The sequence below is a fragment of the Camelus dromedarius genome, chromosome 33 (assembly GCF_036321535.1).
Source record: "Camelus dromedarius isolate mCamDro1 chromosome 33, mCamDro1.pat, whole genome shotgun sequence".
Classification (NCBI taxonomy): domain Eukaryota; kingdom Metazoa; phylum Chordata; class Mammalia; order Artiodactyla; family Camelidae; genus Camelus; species Camelus dromedarius.
In genome coordinates, this window is record NC_087468.1 from 6,504,615 (window position 1) to 6,521,641 (window position 17,027).

A 17,027-nucleotide genomic window follows, 5' to 3' on the forward strand; every position below is an offset into this window, starting at 1 on the left:
AACCCACATGATATTGACTTTTGTATATGGTGTGAGGTTGGGATCAGGTTTGTTTTTTTTCTCCATCATAACCACAGACTCTACACCATTAATAGAAGAGATTTCTTTTCCCCAGTGCTCTGGAGTCACACTTGTCATAAATCAAGCACTCACTTATTTATAGAAGAATCACATGACTGTTTCTCTTTGTTCTGTTAATGTGGGGAATTATTCACTAGGTTTTTGAATGTCAAGCCAATCTTACGTTTCTGGACTAGACTGAACTTGGTTATGCTGTGTTGTCTATTTTATGTGTTACTGCATGTTGTGATAACTTTTACAACAATACACGTGAATAAAATTTACCTGTAATCTCCCTTCAGTGCAATGTCCTTGCCAGGTGTGTTACTGAGGTTTACTTGGCTTATAAAATGAGGTGAGAATTGTCCTCTTTATAGTCTTCAAGAAATTAAAACACAAATGAATCTAATCTCATATAGTGGTTAAACATATATGTCATTTGTCCTGCGTATATTAGGGTTCTATATATTAGAGAAACGGAACCAATAGAATACACATAGATGTACAAGAGGAAGCCTATCACCTAGCACAGTTAGAGGCCAAGGAGTCCCACCATCTGCAAACTAGGAACCAAGAGAGTTGGTGTTGTGACTCAATCCAAGTGTGAAGGCCTGAGAGTTGCGGGGTTGGGGGTAGAGGGTGGGGGCAGTGGTGTAAGTCTGGTTGTATTCTTTTTTTTAAATAAAAATAGAGTTGATTTACAATATTATATTAATTTCAGGTGTATAGCATAGTGATTCAGTGTTCTTACAGATTATACTCCTTTAAAAGTTATCGCAAGAGAATATAATACACCTGGTTGCATTCTGAAGGCCCGAGAATCGGGAGCTCCAAAGTCCAAGGGCAGGAGAAGATGGACATCCAGCTCAAGGAAGGAGAACATTCACCCTTCCTCTGCCTTTCTGTTCTATTCAGGCCTTGAGTGGATTGGGTGGTGCCCACCGCAGTGGTGAGTGTGATCTCTTCTCACCCCAGTGGTCCAAATTCTCACCTCTTCCAGAAACATCCTCACAGACACACCCAGAACTCCCTTAGCCCAGTCAAGCTGACACATAGATTCAACCATCACAGTAAGAATTCACCACAACCGTCTTTCATTCTAGGCTTCTGTAGATTTTACGTTAAACTTAGGGCAGGAAGCTGGTTTTGTGTGAGTTTTGCATGGGAAGGTAGATGGAAGTGAGACCCTCTTCTAGGACTTCTGTGCGATGCTTAGCAGTCATATGCTCATGTGCCTAAGGCTGAGATCTGCTGCTGCATCTCAATCCTGGGACTCATGGTCAAGGCCCGTCCAGGGTTTAAAGGAGAACCTGTAAGATGCGAACTTTCTGGACAAATGGCAAGCATTCGGGTAAAACACCTGACCCCAGTGAGACTCTTTGAAGCCAGTTCATCTCCTCCTTTTGACCTCTCAGTCACTCACTGTTCCACAGGGTTGCTTTTTAGAGTCTCCTTCAATGGTGCACATCTCATGACTCGCCCGTCTCTGCACTCCCACTTGTCCTCTGGGCTGTTGCATTTGTGGGACATGCCTTCATTTCATCCTCTTCTCAGCTGTCCACATGCTCACTCTACAGTGGAAAGCTGGCCTCCTTAGCCCCTGCTGAAACCTCCTTGGTGGCTCTCCGTCGCTGTGCAAGGTGAAGTTCAGGCTCATGACCACGCTACGGAGTCCCCGTGACTGGGCTCTTCCTCCCCAGTCTGGTCTTTGGCATCAAACTCCATCACCTTCAGCTGTTGATGGCTCCCCCTGGGCACCACGGGGCTCTCTGCTCCAGCGTGAGTGTGTGCTGCTCTCTCCCCCAGGAATAGACTGTCCTGGTCCTTCTCCTGGAGAATCCATCCTTTAACAGTCAGCTCAGCCCAGACAGCCTTGACCCCTCCCAGCTGGGGCTGCGTGGTCTCCTTCCTGCCCGTGCATCTCTCTGTGATGAGACTTGCAGGCAGGGTCCAGGTCTCAGCCATCTGCATATATCCATGGCTTGCTGTGTTCCCTGCATTACAGGTGCTCAGAAAACACCTATGGACTTGAACAGACAGGACAACACTGACCGGCTGGCTGGCTTGAGTTTCATTTCTTTTTGGAAGCCTGGGATGGAATAAAATTGCCAAAATGCCGTGACCAGAAGGAAGGCCAAGGTTTTGGCAAATCCACAGATACAATCTCCTCCTCTGTGACTGAATTCCGTTCCAGTGGTTAGAACTCTCTAACGAGGGCCTCGGCTTTGTGTAGACGGATTAGCAACAAGGGTTTTCTATAGAGATAGATTTTTCCAGAGTAGCAAATTTGAACAATTTACTCTCAGAATTTCAATGGAAAAAGAATAATCCTACACAAAAAGCAAATGGACCAAGATCCTTCCCCCTCTTCTCTGGTTAATCAAAGCATTTACACAGAAATGCTGTAAGGACTTGTGTAGGAGATGCACTGGGATCTTCAAGTCTCTCCTCGACGCTCACTTCACTTTGTCAGAGTGGCTCTGCCCTCCGAACGGTATCACATAAAAATGGATTTTCTGGGGCTCCTGGCTATGAATGGGTTTTAGTTGCACAGTGGTGCCATTCATTTTATTTGGCCCATTATCACAAGTACGGTCTAAATTTGGCCTTAATTATTTTTCCTTTCACAAAAATATTTTGTGGGATCTTTTTGAACCCCGACTACTTCCTTCTTGTCCCTTAAAACAGAATCCAGGAGTGTTATTTTTTTGTTCTCTTCTAATTAAAATAATTGCTTGGTTCCTTTTAACTAGATTCATGCCATTAGGGGCCTAATACATGGATGGGTGCCCTGGGGTGCTTGGGAAACAGAATGAAAAGTGATCATGTAGCTTCACATGAAAAAGGTCCTGCGGTGCCAAGAAGCATTTTTTTCCCTTTCAGCTGGCGTTTTATAAGGGCCTTTAGTAAACCTGGCCCCCCATACCCTTACTAAAAGACGATTAAGCCACAGAATAGTTCTATTTTCTTTATTAGGTGTGCAGCGACCTCGGTCCCGTTTGAAGAGGGGCCCTTGATGTGCTGGGACTGGCACGAGGACCGGGGTCTGGGTTTAATTTCTGCCCCTGCTTTGTCTTTCAGAACAACTGCATGTGAAGGGTGAGTGCTCCAGGTCCCTGCTGCCAGGGGGTGTTTCTCAGGGGACAGTGGAAGACGAGGGACATGAGGGCCTGGATAGAGCTGGAATCCAGAGTTGTCAGGACCCGGCCTCTAAGAGGAAGGGCTGAAATCATGTTGACATCAAGGCTTTTCTCCAGTCCTAGGGTTTGGCAAACAAAGGCCCACAGGGGGCATCTGACCTGTTGCCTCTTTTTGTAAGTTAAGATTTATGGGACCACAGCCACACCCACCTGTGCACGTGTGGTCTGCTGCTGCCTTTGCGCTGCAGCGTGGAGCAGCGTGACAGAATGTACCGTCCAAGAGGCCGAAGAGGTTGACTCTCGGGTTCTTTACAGAACAAGTTTGCTGACTCTTGATATAACCCATCCAGTGAATGCGCTGAGTATCTGCTAAATATCTACTCCATGCTGAGACATGTGTGCGCAGGGATGCTCAGAGTGGTCCTCACTGGATGGGAGGCTGATGGCCTTTGGTAACGTGCTTGTGTCACGGGTGTCCAGGACAGGTGTGTAGGTATCAGGGAGTAAGAAGGATCTGGTGGAAGAAGTCATGGTTTGAGAAAATGTTCTGCCATGATTGTCTTGGTGGCAAGTCGCGGATCACGGCTGGGCTCTTCCTTTGTCCGCTACCAGGAGGAGATGCTGACGCGGCTGGAACTTCAGGCTTGGGGCGCACCTTTATGAACTACTTCAAGACCTACAGCCAATATGTGGACTTCTGGTTCCAGGCCAAAAGATGGGTACCTTCTGCCACCAGTTGGTGGTAGGGTGGGTCAAGCAAGAGGATGTGAATCCAAGTGTTTTCTGGGCCACAAGGTGCTGTGTTTGTGGCCTAGACATTATCTATAAAAACGTTAGGATGAGTGTTGTCTCTGTTGGCACACGAGGACATGCAGCCCATCCAATATCAAAGAGCAAAGCCAGTGGCAGAACAGGAAGCTGAGTCTCTTGGTTTCAGTCGCTGCTCTTTCCAGGGCACCGCGTGATTCTGTAAGTCATGCTTCTTTCCATGGCGTCAGGAATGCTCAGTTCTTTAGTCCACGTGTTCCTTCCTTCCTTCCTTCACTCACTAGTCAACACTATCTAAGAGCCTGCTGTGAACTGGAAAAAGGACTGAATTTTTCAGGGAGAGCGATGACTGTATAAAGAGTTGGAAGACTCAGAATTATTTTGTTCTTGGATCCCTAAGGCTGCCGTCCTCCAGAAATACGTAGATTTCTCCCATGCTGCCCAAGTGGTTGGCCCTTATCTGTGACACGAAGAAAGAGAGTTGGTGGTGTGTGTGGGGGGGAGTAATCCTATCACTCAACAAACTGTTGCCTGAGATGTTGTTCTGGGTAGCGTGTGTGTGCGTGTGTGTGTGCATGTGTGTGCATGCATGTACGTACCAAGAAAGAGGATGAGAGATACTGAAATGTCACTAGCAGATTGTACCAGCAGCTAAAGGATGGAGACAATCTAGGTTTGGAAGATTTGAAAGTTAGGCTTTCGTACAGAAAGTCCAAGGGAATCCACATCAGAGACATTTTCAAGTATCAACTGTCAAATTAATCGAGTCTATTAAACCTGCCAGCTGTGGATTTCCTTTACTATACTGTTCCAGACGGTCTTCGTTCAGATTGTATTCTTTCAATGATGTCTCTTGTAACTTTGGAAGTGATGATTATCAAATGTGCCTAGAGGAAGCAGCTTCCACCAGAATATTGAACCTGCCGTGTCGTGATAGGGGAAGGGGAAGTTCTTGAAAGTTTCCGTGTTTTGACACTTGCCCATTTCATGGGGAAGTTTGCCAATATTTCCCTCTCACTCAAAGTCAGTGTCATTGGCTACTTAAGCTCTTCAAATTCTGTGAACCTGAAAGTCATATGATTCTCTGAAACAAGGTACCAGTGAAGTGGCCTCCTAAAGACAAAACAAAACAAAACCTTCCAGAACCTTCCATCATGCAGCTGTCACCAGCAAAGCCCTCTGGGAGGTACATTAGAAAATTCTGCCTCGTTCTCTTCCTTCTCCTGCGTCAGTCAGTCACGACCCTGTGGACTGAATCTGGAGGTGGTGGCATCTGATTCTGCGAGTCAGCTTTGGGTCCGTGCTACCTCTCCGATAGGTCCAGGACCCAGGACGCTGCTGTTGTAACAAACGTAACTTGTTTCAGCACAAAACGTGGTGTGTTCATTGCAGGGCTTAACACCGATACAGACAACGCTTCTCATCTCGAAGAAATTTGTAAGCATTAACTAATTCATTTAACTTTCTTGTGGTGAAGCGAGTTTTCTTCCGTTTGCTGTGGGAAAACCCTTCTTTTTCTGATTCTAATCCTTGAGCAGGTATTCTACTGAGAAGTAGTCACCACGCTGGAAATGTTTTGTAGAGGGGAAATAAATCTTTCAACACAGTGTAAAATTCCACTGAAACAGACGACCTCCAATTCCTCAGCGTATAAGCCTGTTTTTAAGCGATTAAGCAATGCTCTGGGGAAAAAAGTTAAATCTCGCTGAAAACTGCAGGAACCCTTACTGTGTTGTTACCACCGCTGCCACCACCGAGCCTGTGTGCAGAGTTCTTAATGGGTCACATCTACGAGTTTGTGGGAGAACAGAGAGCTGGAGGAAGGGCTCCCGTGCTGTCTCCTCGGTGGAGAGTTCAATCCAAGTGTAGGATGTGACAAAGGATCTAGAGATGGCGAGATTACACTGGATTATCTGGGTAGGTCCTAAATCCAACTGTAACTATTCCTTTTTTCTTAGATTTAATTTTTATTGAAGTGTGCTTGATATACAATGTTAGTTTCAGGTGTACAGCAAAGCTATTCAGTTATACATAAATGAATATATATATATTCAGATATATATATATATATATTTCAGATTCTTTCCCATTATGTAACTGTCTTTATAATAAGAAGGAGGCAGGGGGAGATTTGACGCACAGAAGAGGAGAAGGCAGTTTGACTGTGGAGGCAGAGGTGATGGGGTCCCAAGCCGAGGAATGGGGGCAGTCCCCGGGAGCTGACAGTGGCCAGGAAGAGACCCGCCCCTAGAGCCCCGGGGGGGAGCTCAGCCCGCGCTGACAGCTCCACGTGGGCCAGCGATACTGAGTGCGCACTGCTGGCCTCCAGAACATAAGCCAATGCACGGCTGCTGTTTCAAGCCCCCATGTTTGCAGTAATTTGTTATAGCAGTCACAGGGAAATAATGCAGGGACCATCCTCTCAAAGCGCCAACTATGAGGTCTCGGGAGAGACTGACTGGGTGGAGGGAGGGAGAGGAAGAAAGAGAAAACAGTTATTTGCAGGCACCAAGCTCCAACTGGTCGACGGTTTTCCTCCCAGGACATTAATACCCCTTCCCTTCCCCCTCTTATTTCCGGGCTGAGCATGGTTGCTCAGTTTTGCTGGAGTGTCCCATGCTCCAGGGGTCCCAGGGGAGCCACAGGGTGGGAGGGAAGAGCCTAGTCATGAGCTACACAGAGGGGCTCCGTTGGTTGCTCCCTCGGGAGTCTGTTGCTGGGAAGTTGAGCTGAATCTGGTGGGGGCAGCCCAGAGCAGGGTGGCCAAGGCACCACCCATGACATGCATAGCAGGCGTCTGAAGCCACGATCTCCTGGTCCTCATCACAGCCCTGTCAGCAGGTGTGATAGGGCATCCCCGTCAGGAGCCTGTTCCCTAGTCTTGAACACCGTCAGCGTTTGGAGCTCACTGTGGCTCCAGGCTGTACGTCTTACCTTCAAATGCAGTAACTGAAACCTCTTCTTTCAGTTGACTCCAAACCCATCTTCACGTAGACTCCACGACTGGCTCTAGTTTTTCTTCCTGATGCACATAAAATAGGGCTCATTCTTATGCCCGAAAGCACTCTCCAAATGGTTGAAGACACTTTTTCTTCTTTTTCTCTTACCAGGCAAAGCACTCTCCATTTCTTCAACTCTGACGCTGTGGAAGAGTATTCTTTTTGTGGCTGGTGGCCACCAGTCCTTCCTCTGGACATGTTGTCGCCCTCTGCCTCACTGGGAAGCTTATGTGATGCAGCACAGCTTCAGGTATGGTCTGCTCAAGCACACAAGAGTCTTGCCTCCTGGGTTCTTACATCACGAAGGTAGACAGAGACGGTTTCTATTTTATTTCATTTTTTGACAAGCACATCATTTTTAGTTGTACTAAAGATAGTGTTGGTTAGTGTCACAGATGTTAGGACACAAGGCTTAGGCTCCAGGGCTCACAACACAGGGGTGTCTTTGGCCCTACAACTATTCGTGAAGTGCCTTCTGGGTCTCTTAGACCCAAACAGGACAAGGATGGAGGAACAGAGGCCCTCAGGATAGTCTAGTATAGCCGGGATCAACCTTCCAAAAGGAAACTCCCAAGTGCATCCTTTATAAATGACAGCTTATTGCCTTTGCTCGGTTCTAACAGTTAACCCCTCCTCCTCCTCATCGTCACACCAGCAGGCTCGCCCCCACCCCCGAGAGCGCTCATGACAGCGGGTTTCACTCCACCGCTCAGAAGAGTCGTGTTCATGCCTTGCGTTGAAATCATATTTCCGGGGGACGGAGATGGATGCTGTGTACTTACCTGATTAAACTGCCTGTTGTTTTAAATCTCTTTTCCCAGAGACTCTTTCCCTCCAGGAGACAGCCAGTGACATGACACGTGACACATTGTATCTATCAGTGCCTTCCTGTACTGTGTTTGTGTAGCGTGTGCATGTGCGTGTCCACGTGTGCAGGCGTATGTATGCGTGTGCAGGCGTGTGAGCCCCTGGTCCCTTGCTGTGATTGATGTGTTTTCAACAATTACGAAACAATTGCAGTTTTTTTAAAAAAGGTTGGATACATATATTTTTAACAGTTAAAAGAGGAGAGTTGTGCGAAGCACCAAATACATAAATTACATTGGAATGAAACAAGGAAGCGCGCTCGCCCCGGCTCTCCGCCTGAACTCCAGGCCCTCCACCGTCACCTGCAGGCCAGCCACAGGTCTCTCTTCCGGGCCATTTTCCTAATATTTCTGCTTTTCAGCCAGGCCTGGGGGCCAGGAAGGTGGGGCTCAGCTCTGGCCCCCTGCCTGCTGTAGAACCTTCTTTGAGTTCTTTCCCCCACTTTGCTAAAAGAACAATGTGTCCCCCAGAATGACACAAAAATCAATGGCAAAGTTAATTGAAATCTGGATCTCTTAATGTTTTTCCCTTTCTGAAGCGATGGCTTGTCTTCGGCAGAGTGAGGCCGAGCTCAAAGGATGGCTTTAACTGGAGAGAGTGAGTTAGGAAGAGAAAGGAGATGCAGATAATTTTCCAAGTGACAGAAAGAGAGTGTTTACTTTGGGGATTTCATTTCCTTTCACGTTTTGAGTCGGGGCTTAAGGAATGCTCCTGGATGGGAAGAATGACCAGGGCCTTTCCACGGCCCCGGCTCCGGCTCTGCCATCTCCTTGAAGGGCTAGAATGCTTTGAAGGAGGTGGGCCTCCCCCCAACCCCCGGGACCGGGGAGAGTGGGAGGGGCAGAGGCAGTGGCGGGGTGGGGGGTTGCTGAGCCCTGGGAATAAGGCGGCCAGCTGCCTGACGAGTGAGGCATTTGTGTCGCGGGGACTTGGCCTGTCACCTGGCTTGATACCGTCACACATTCCTTGTTGACAGGTACAGTCGTGAACACGCTAAGTGGACGCTATTTCAGCGGATTCTCCCGTCAATCTGCTGAGGCAAATGGGGCTGATTTCTTTTCTCTGTTTTGTAGAGGAAGAAACTGGGGCTCCAATGGACTGGAATTTGTCAAAGGTGACCCAACCAGTGATGGGGGCCCAGAGGGGTGGGTAATGGGTCTTCAGGCTTTTAGGGGCAGAGAAATCTGGGTGGAGGGCCAGGCACTGACCTTGATGGAGTTTCTTGATGACGGGGTGGGCAGGGCTCATCTTCAGCCAGTCGGTACCCTCAGAGGGTCTCCAGAGTGCCAGCGGGGTCACTGGGCGCTGCCATTCAGAACGCCGGTTCCGACTTGCCTTGGTGTCTGTAGCTTCCAAAACGTCCAGACACAGGACTCCGCAATGCTTCTGGTCAAGCTTTGCAAAGGGAGAGAACGTAGCCTGTGATTCCTGAAGCCCTGAAGTCAGGGATGTGACCACGCTTATCGAGGTCTCAGCTTCCACCGCTCCAAATGTGATTAGTTTCGTAATTAGTTAATGTCATTACCTGTCATCAAATCCAGACAACGCTGGTCTCCAAAACCTCCTGTGGTGGAGAAACCCACAACCTGACATCTTTCCACCGCTGAACACAGGGTTTCTTTAATAATTCTGGCAACTGTCCCCTCGTTCCTAGACCACAGGTCTGAAAGGCAGGAGAAAGATCTATTTCTTGTATTTTTTTTTTTCAAGGCAATTTAAAATTCTTCGGTCCCCTTCCCCAAACTTTTCTTCACTCCAAGCAAAGTATAAATACAATCTTTTCAGCCAATCTTACACTCTCCCATATTCCCCTTCTGATATGTGTTGGCTGGATTTTGCTTTGGGCAGAATGGCCAAAATAAGAAGCGGTTTACCGGAGGGAAACGCCCTGTTAAGGACTATTTTTACCTTTTTATAAAATGCTGCTTGTCTTCTTGCTTACTTGCTGTTAAATCCTGGGCAAGTGGTTTTCTTCTTTGCTCCCATTCAGTTATTTGGCAAATATTCTCCGAGTGCCGACTGTGTGTGGGACCTTGGGACACAGCAGGGAACAGACCAGCCGAATCCCGGCCCTCCGGGAGCGTAAGGTCCAGTAGGGAAGGAAGAGGCTGAGAAAGTAAACAGTGTGCGGACTGGACGTTTTCCGTGTGCCCCTCGGGAGCCCTAGGGAGGGGGGTCAGCAAAAGCACATCAATGGCCTCTTTGCCCTCGGGTCTGGCTGGGTCTGGAGCCAAAACTGGGGAGCAGGATGTGGGGTCAGGGTGCTGGTGCCCTCGTCCCTCCTGACACCCGAGGGTGACACCATTACTTTTCTGTTGGGCGGGACTCAGCCCTTCCCAGGGCTGCTTCAAGCCCAGGGTGATAACGGCTCACCCTAGTCTGGGTTTCCTTAACCCTAGGGACCCCTCCATCCACAGACCGCCCCTTGCGCTCTCCCCAGGCACCCATCTGAAGGTGCCTTCTGTTTCCACCATGGGCAGGAGGCAGTGCCCTGGCCAATGCCATATCTTCCACGCCCCCAGTGTTGCATGTGGCCAGCCGCACACTTGTGGACAAACGTCCTCGGACTTCAAGCTGCCTTGCTCCTGCAGGACTCAGTTACTCCTTGGTGAGCACGTGACCAAGCCACCTTTGCTGTGACAAGTGTACCTCCGTGTCCTCCGATGCCGCCTGCCTGTTCACTGCTCAGGGCCTCACCGAGTGCGGGGCCGACAGGGGCCCGCCCATCCACAGACCAGTTCAGTGAGCTCCCAACAGCCTGCACCGAGGGGTCCAGCATCCTTGTGGGTTTGCTGAGACCCCTCCCTGCAGTCCTGCCTTCCGTGCTCCCGGTCAGCCCTCCCCTTGCTCGGTGCTCAGGGGACCACTTGTCCCTTCCCAGCCCACCCCCCACCCCCTTCATTCCTCCTTGATGAAGGCTGAGTTCAACAGTCCTCTTGGGAACCGTCGCCGGTTTCATCATTTTGAAGAAAGAGGCGGGGCTTTATCGTTTTTTAAAGGTTGTAATTTTAATTTTTTATTTATGAAAAAAATGCATGTTGACCATAGAGACCATGAAATACAGCAGTTAAAAATATGTGTCTCACTGTCACGAATCAGCACCACAAACAACTGGGACAGACTCGGGGTCTTCGTCTTTAGCTTGTGGGGGAGCACATTGTCCCTGGCCAGGTCACCTCTGCTGCCCCGAGCCCGTCTCTTCTAAAGAATTTTACTGGATTCTTGGGCTCTCCTGCCTGCCCAGTTCACGCTGGCCTGAACTGTCCACTGAAGCCAAACCAAGCATTTTCCTTGCCTGCTTTAAGCTCATTGCTTGGGTTTGGGGAGTGAATCTGGGCTCCGAGCTTTGCAGCCCACGGCGACGCCTCCTCTTGGAAACAGGGTCCAAGGATTCCGATGCGCTGGAGCACGCCCACGTTGGTGGGTGGTTTATACACTCATCACTCTGCTTCTGGAAGGCCCTGATGGATGCCATCCGGGCAAGCGCTGCTGCTGTGTCCAAGTTTTCCAGGGTTGCTCTGTAGCTCCCCCCTTGGGGACGTCAGTGTGTGTTAAAGCCGTGCTAGGATTTCCCGTGCAAAAAGCCCTTGAAATACGAAGTTCCCCATTTCTCTGGATGATAAAAGCATTGCAGAAAGAAAAAAAAAAAAGCGAACAGCTTCGTTACTGGTGGTACTTATTAGCTCGCTTCCCGCAGGGAGAACGCCGAGGGAGTCCAGGTGGATCTGAGCTGTGCTCTGGGGAATTCGTCGGCGCAGGACGCTGAGTGGCCGCCATTCCTGTGTATGTGTTTTTCATCCATGAGAGATGAAATAAGGATCATATTCTTCATTTGATGACGCCCTCGAGAATCCTTCCATAGACGTTTAAGTTGAAAATTCTTAGTTTCCAGCAACTTATTAAAAAAAAAACACACACACACCAACCAGTCTGGCTAAAAAGTATCCTCAGGAAACCAGGCTGGAGGAGGAGAGGGTGAAGCAGGAATGAGCTGTTTAGCTTTTCTTGGAACGTGGCATAATTCTCAGAGGACTGAAGGGCCGAGCATTCCCCAGATACCTCTCAGGCACGTGTGCCAGTCCACAAAGTGCTGGAACCCCAGACACAGAATCTGGATGGATTTCAATTTCAGTGATTCAGGTGTTTGTGGCATAGAATAAACACCACCCAGGAGGCGGTATCCTGAGTTACCAGAAGTTCCAGTCTGCAGTATAATTCTGGGCCATGCTTTCAGTGTCTACACGGGGATAGCAAGTCAGCCATTCAGTCCGCATCGGCAGACCAGCTTACTGTTTGAAAAGGAAATCCTAAATCAACCGACGTTTGGGACTGAATTAATGTCTTTTTCCAGGGTCGGGCAGACCTAGCTTTGATCTGCTCAGCTCTCCATTTCTACGTTTGCTGAGTGACTACTGTGCAGTCCCATTGTGTTAGATGTTATGAGCCACTGGGATCCAACATGGTACCCAGAGCTTTCAGGGAGCTTGCAATCCAGCCGTGGGAATGGACACACACTTAGGACACAATCAGTGGATAACACGAGGCATTCAATAAAAGGATGCGATGGGAGTTGAGAGGAGAAAGACAAACGCTCCTGGACTCTTTCAGAGAAGACTTTAAGCAACAGGGTGTGGTCTGGGGGACTTTGAATAGGCTGAAGGAGAGAGATGGCTTATTAGGCTGGGACTTGGCAAGAAAAAAAGCCACTGACCAGAAGAAAAAAAGAGATCGAATATCTATACTCCACGTGTTTCTTAAAATACAAAGATCTTTACTTGTGTGAGCTAATTTAATTCTAAAAATGAGCATGTGACAAGGTGTGTTAGCTCCCATTTTAGAGGTGAGCAAAATAAGTCTTAAGGATATTAAGTAATTTGCTCAAGGTCACACAGAAGGGGGGTGCTAAGCCAGGATTGTCTCAGGACACGGAAGAGGTCTGCCAGTCTGTTTCCTGCCCTTCAAGTCAGAGCAGCGGGCGCCCTGGTTCCCTGCTGTTTGCTTGTCCTTGCCTGGTGAGTGAAGAGCTGAATGGGAAAATTCAGGTGTGAAAACAAAGGGGAGGGCTGACTATGTTGGCATCTCCTGCAGCGCCTGCCACCCCTGAGGTCCTGCCCCCTCCAGCTCTCCGGAGCTCCGCCGTGTGGCTGGGGGTCCTGGGTGGGAGGTCCTCTTCCTCTGATCAAAGACAGTCCGCACACAGGCTCTGCTCCCCCTGGACAGGCCCCGGAATGTTTTCTACTCAGAGAGGAGTTGAGGAACACGCAGCAGATGGCCGGCTTTCTCCAAATCTGTCTTCCTTTCTCCCTGGACATGAAATCATTCAGCTGGAGACTTGACTTTCCAACCGCCCTCTCAGGACATGAGACGACATTTTCTGCTGATGAAATGTGAGCAGAAGTGACGTGGGCCACTGCCGTCTCATGTCTTCCCAGGGCGTCACTCTTCCTAGCCCCCCTCCGTCTCCCCGTGGGCTGGAGCCGGCATGTGCTGAAAGCCCCATAAAACCAAGCAGGTGCGCCGTGCCCTGCAGGCCCGAGAGGCGACAACAGGCAGAGAATTTCTGGGTCTCTTCAGCACTGCGTGAAACGCAGCATCCGCCAGCCTGGACCCACAACTCCAGAGAGTGAAGTGAAAGAGGAAGCAATTCCATCTTGCGTAGTAACATCAAATAGTAGTTGGAAGAATTAAGCCGCAAGAGGGTTTCTTAGCGGACATCTGTCCAGCTGCAGGCAGGCTGGGGAAGGCTGGTTAGCACTCGGCGCTGCTGCCCCGCGGGCCACACTCACAGTGCGGGGCCGTGGCTGAGGCTGTTGAAAGTGTTTGCAGGAGTTGTGCTGGGGCTTTGGAAAGCTTCTGAGGGGCCCGGCCTTCGGAATTTCTACCTCTGGTTTGGAGACAGCAAAGGAGGAAATGGAGAAGTGAATTTGTAATAGCTTCCCAGACCGTTAAAGCTACTTTCCTATTTCTCTCCAGCAAGTCAGGTCCGTGTCCAAGGACCACCTTTCCCTTCAGAGATTAATTTTTCTAAGTGAGATGTTAGCTCTTAATGAGCAATATCCTGACTCCTTGGGACATGACTTTGAACAAGCGTTATTTCAGGAAGGGAACGACACAGCTCCCGGCCTTGCTGATGTGAACGCCATTATTCCTGGGGTTTTCTTTGGAAGGTTTTATTTCCCCTTGCTTTGTTGAGATACGCGGACACAACGTTGGTGTCAGTTTAGGTTTACAACGTGTGGGTTTGATACACTTACTGCAAATGTCTAAGGTTTTTAATATTGTCCGAAAAATAGGAAATTGTTAGTGGGGAGGGTGTAGCTCAGTGGTAGATCATGTGCTTAGCACGCACAAGGTCCTGGCTTCAATCGCCAGCACATCCGTTAAAATAAATAAGTAAATAAAAACCTAATTACTTCCCCCTCCCCCAAGAAATAGGAACTTGTTTGATTTATTGCTTTTTTCAGATGAGTGATGTCAGGGTCTGGAGGAGTCCAAGCTGAGTGTGTTGTGAGACTTCCTTTGCAGGGTGAGTGTTTTGCATATCTGAAGAGTCCAAGGAGACAGGAAGCCCAGGTTTCAGCGTCTGCACATCCGGAAATGGTTGTGGGCCCAGTCTGGCCTTGCAGACCTGCTGAGGAGGGAAACCTCCCCTTCTCCCCAACCCTCCTGTCCATCACTCACCCTGGAGGCTTCTCCCAGGACTCTGGGTCCGCCTGACTGCTCTGCAGAGCGGCCGGCGCAGCTGCTCCGGGGCTGGGCCTTGGAGCCGGGCCCTCCTGGGGGGCCGGAGGAGGGAGGGAAGAGTGGGGTCAGATGTGGCTGGATTTCCCGGGGCAAGGTTTCCCGGTGTGCGCCCCCTGAAGAAGCCTGGGGAGTCTGGTCAGATGTGCTGGCCCGGAGCCTGCGCTCGGCTTCTCTGGGCCTGAGGCTCAGGCCGGGAGCTCTGGATTCTCACACCTTCCTTTCTGCCCCCTGGAAACTGATGGGGAATGTTAATGAGATTAACGTGGCCAAACAGTGCAGGCTGCGGAGAAGGAGAGAGCCTGATCCGTGCTGTCCCCTGCAAACACGCCGCCAGGCCTCCCAGATGGGGACTTTTACTGAGCCCTCCTCCGGGAAAACGTGACTGTCTCTAACAGGCAGCTCAAAAGTAGCATGTGTTCCGGGCCGGCCAGGACAGCAGCTGCTCAAACAGCCCCGCCACCGAGTCCCGGAATCAGTACAACATCCTATGTTATCGCTCTTCTGACCTTCGCACCAGCTTTTCCCCTTGCTTGCCACCTTTCCAAATACACAGACGTTCATATTTTCGAGGCGAGGACTTTTTACTCAAAAAGGAAGTTGTGTCTATGGTGGTGCATGGTCAAATGCAGAAACAGCGAAGGACGAAAACCAACCACTCCGGGGAGCAGAAAGAGGAGAGACCGCTTTGGTTGGAGACTCTCTGAAGAAAACATTCTTGAGAAACACGAAGATGAAAATGTGTGTGCGTTTATGAATATTTAAAAAAATGAACTCCAAGGGGAAGGAGGAGAAGAAAGAAGAAGTGTTGGTCCATCTATAAAATGGCCACAATTTATGAGAGTTGAAAAAGGCAATTTCTTTTTAAGGGGCCAATTCCTAATTTCCCACATAAAAGTATGGGAATTGAATGGTAAATCCTTCTCTGCCGACAAGACCCCTGAAAAGAGGGAGGAGAAAGAGTTACTGTTCCCTTTCCATTCATGTGTCTTGAAAGCCCGTGGCGGCGAAAACTGCCCGGGACCGCGGAGGCCTGGGTTTCAAAGCTGCCCGGTGACTTTTCAGAAATGATCTATTGTGCTGCTTTGTTTGGTCCGGGTCGCCCTCGTTTTGTTCTGCTCAGGCTGTATCGCTCTTCTGCCGCTGCCATTAATCCACCCTGTCTGCTCCTCCCCATTCAGAGGCACATTTTAACCCTGCCCCGCACAGGGCGCCGGGATGAAAGGCTGAACAGCTGAGCATCACTGTGGGGAGAGGGACGGGCAAAGGGGCGGGCGGGGAGGGGCAGGGCCGGGCGCAGGTGCACAGGCTCACCTGGGCCGTCCGGGTGTCCGGGAAGCAAGGACAGGGGAGCAGGCGGTGTGAACCCGCTCTGTCTGTCTTGCTGCAGGCGGGCAAGTTGGAAAAAGCCCTTTTAATTTTTCGCACACTGTAGCCGCCTGACTGGGCAGCTTGCTGGGACACAGGGACTGGGGCTCCTGCAGCCCTCAAATGAGACTGCTCTTATTTTCCACTTTTGATTGGATTTCCTCCCTTGTCGTTAAGTAAATCGGTTCCTTGCAGCTCAAGGGTTGTCAGACTGGAATATGACCGCAGAAGATACAGGGATTCATTACAATGATTAAATCAGAAACCTGTTGTCTGGTTAGTAATCCAAATCTGGGTCCCCTCCTTGCGTTCTCCAGGAAATCCTATTACATTCAATTATATTCTAAATGGAGAAGACGCTTCTTCTTTACCTCCTCTCTGTCCGACACATCACTCACTTTTAACGGTGCCAGAGGACCGTCCAGAAGTCCCGAAGGGTCCGGTGAGATGCCGGGTTGTAAAGCAGTAACAAGCGTTCGCCACGTGCCTGTGGCTTAGCGGCTCTGTGGTCCTCACTGCACACCTAGTGAGGATCCCCGGAGATTCTGCTCCTCATGGTCCTTCAGGAACCACGGTGATGGAGGTGGTGCTGGAGGGCCGGTGGTTCTCCACGCGTGCAGCCATGGTCTTCACGGACAGAACACGGTACCTCTCTGGGCTCTGACACTGGCTGTTAAATCTCCGGCCCAGGCAACCTAACCCAGAGTTTTGGAAACCCAGAGTTTTCGATTCAGCAGGCCTGCGGGGAGGTGGGGACAAAACCGCATCTCTAACAAGTTTCCAGGTGATTGTGGTGTGGCTGGTCCAGGGAACACACTTCGAGATGGTCTCTAGAGGAACGGGAGGGTCTGATGTAGCTAGGAATCCCCGTCCTTCCTAATGGGATGAGGAGGAATTGGCCATGTGTTGACTTCCGGCTGCAGTCTAGTTTTCACGTGGAAATTTGACTGGAAAATAACTCGCCAGAGCATCACCAACCCTTAACCTTTCCTGAGAGCTCATTTGCATGTTGGGTTGACACACGGAGTTTAAAGACACATCTCAATTACAAGACGTGGTCCAGGCAGCTGCCCTTGTGGGGACA

The 17,027-nt window shown here is 49.8% G+C and overlaps 1 long non-coding RNA gene across 25 annotated transcripts in view; it reads left to right on the plus strand.

Moving 5' to 3' along the window:
* LOC105099102 (uncharacterized) overlaps positions 1–12,617 on the plus strand; it is a 51,541-nt gene extending 38,924 nt beyond the window's left edge. For 10 of the 25 annotated variants that reach the window (XR_010378766.1, XR_010378765.1, XR_010378778.1 and 7 more), the window contains 4 exons: positions 873–1,009; positions 2,066–5,885; positions 7,079–7,217; positions 7,626–7,775. This is a non-coding gene — a long non-coding RNA (uncharacterized LOC105099102). Of the gene's footprint in view, positions 1–872; positions 1,010–2,065; positions 5,886–7,078; positions 7,218–7,590; positions 7,776–11,531 lie in introns of those variants that run through there. The other 15 variants (XR_010378784.1, XR_010378785.1, XR_010378764.1 and 12 more) reach the window with 12 other exon arrangements.
* The last annotated feature ends 4,410 nt before the right edge of the window (positions 12,618–17,027 follow it).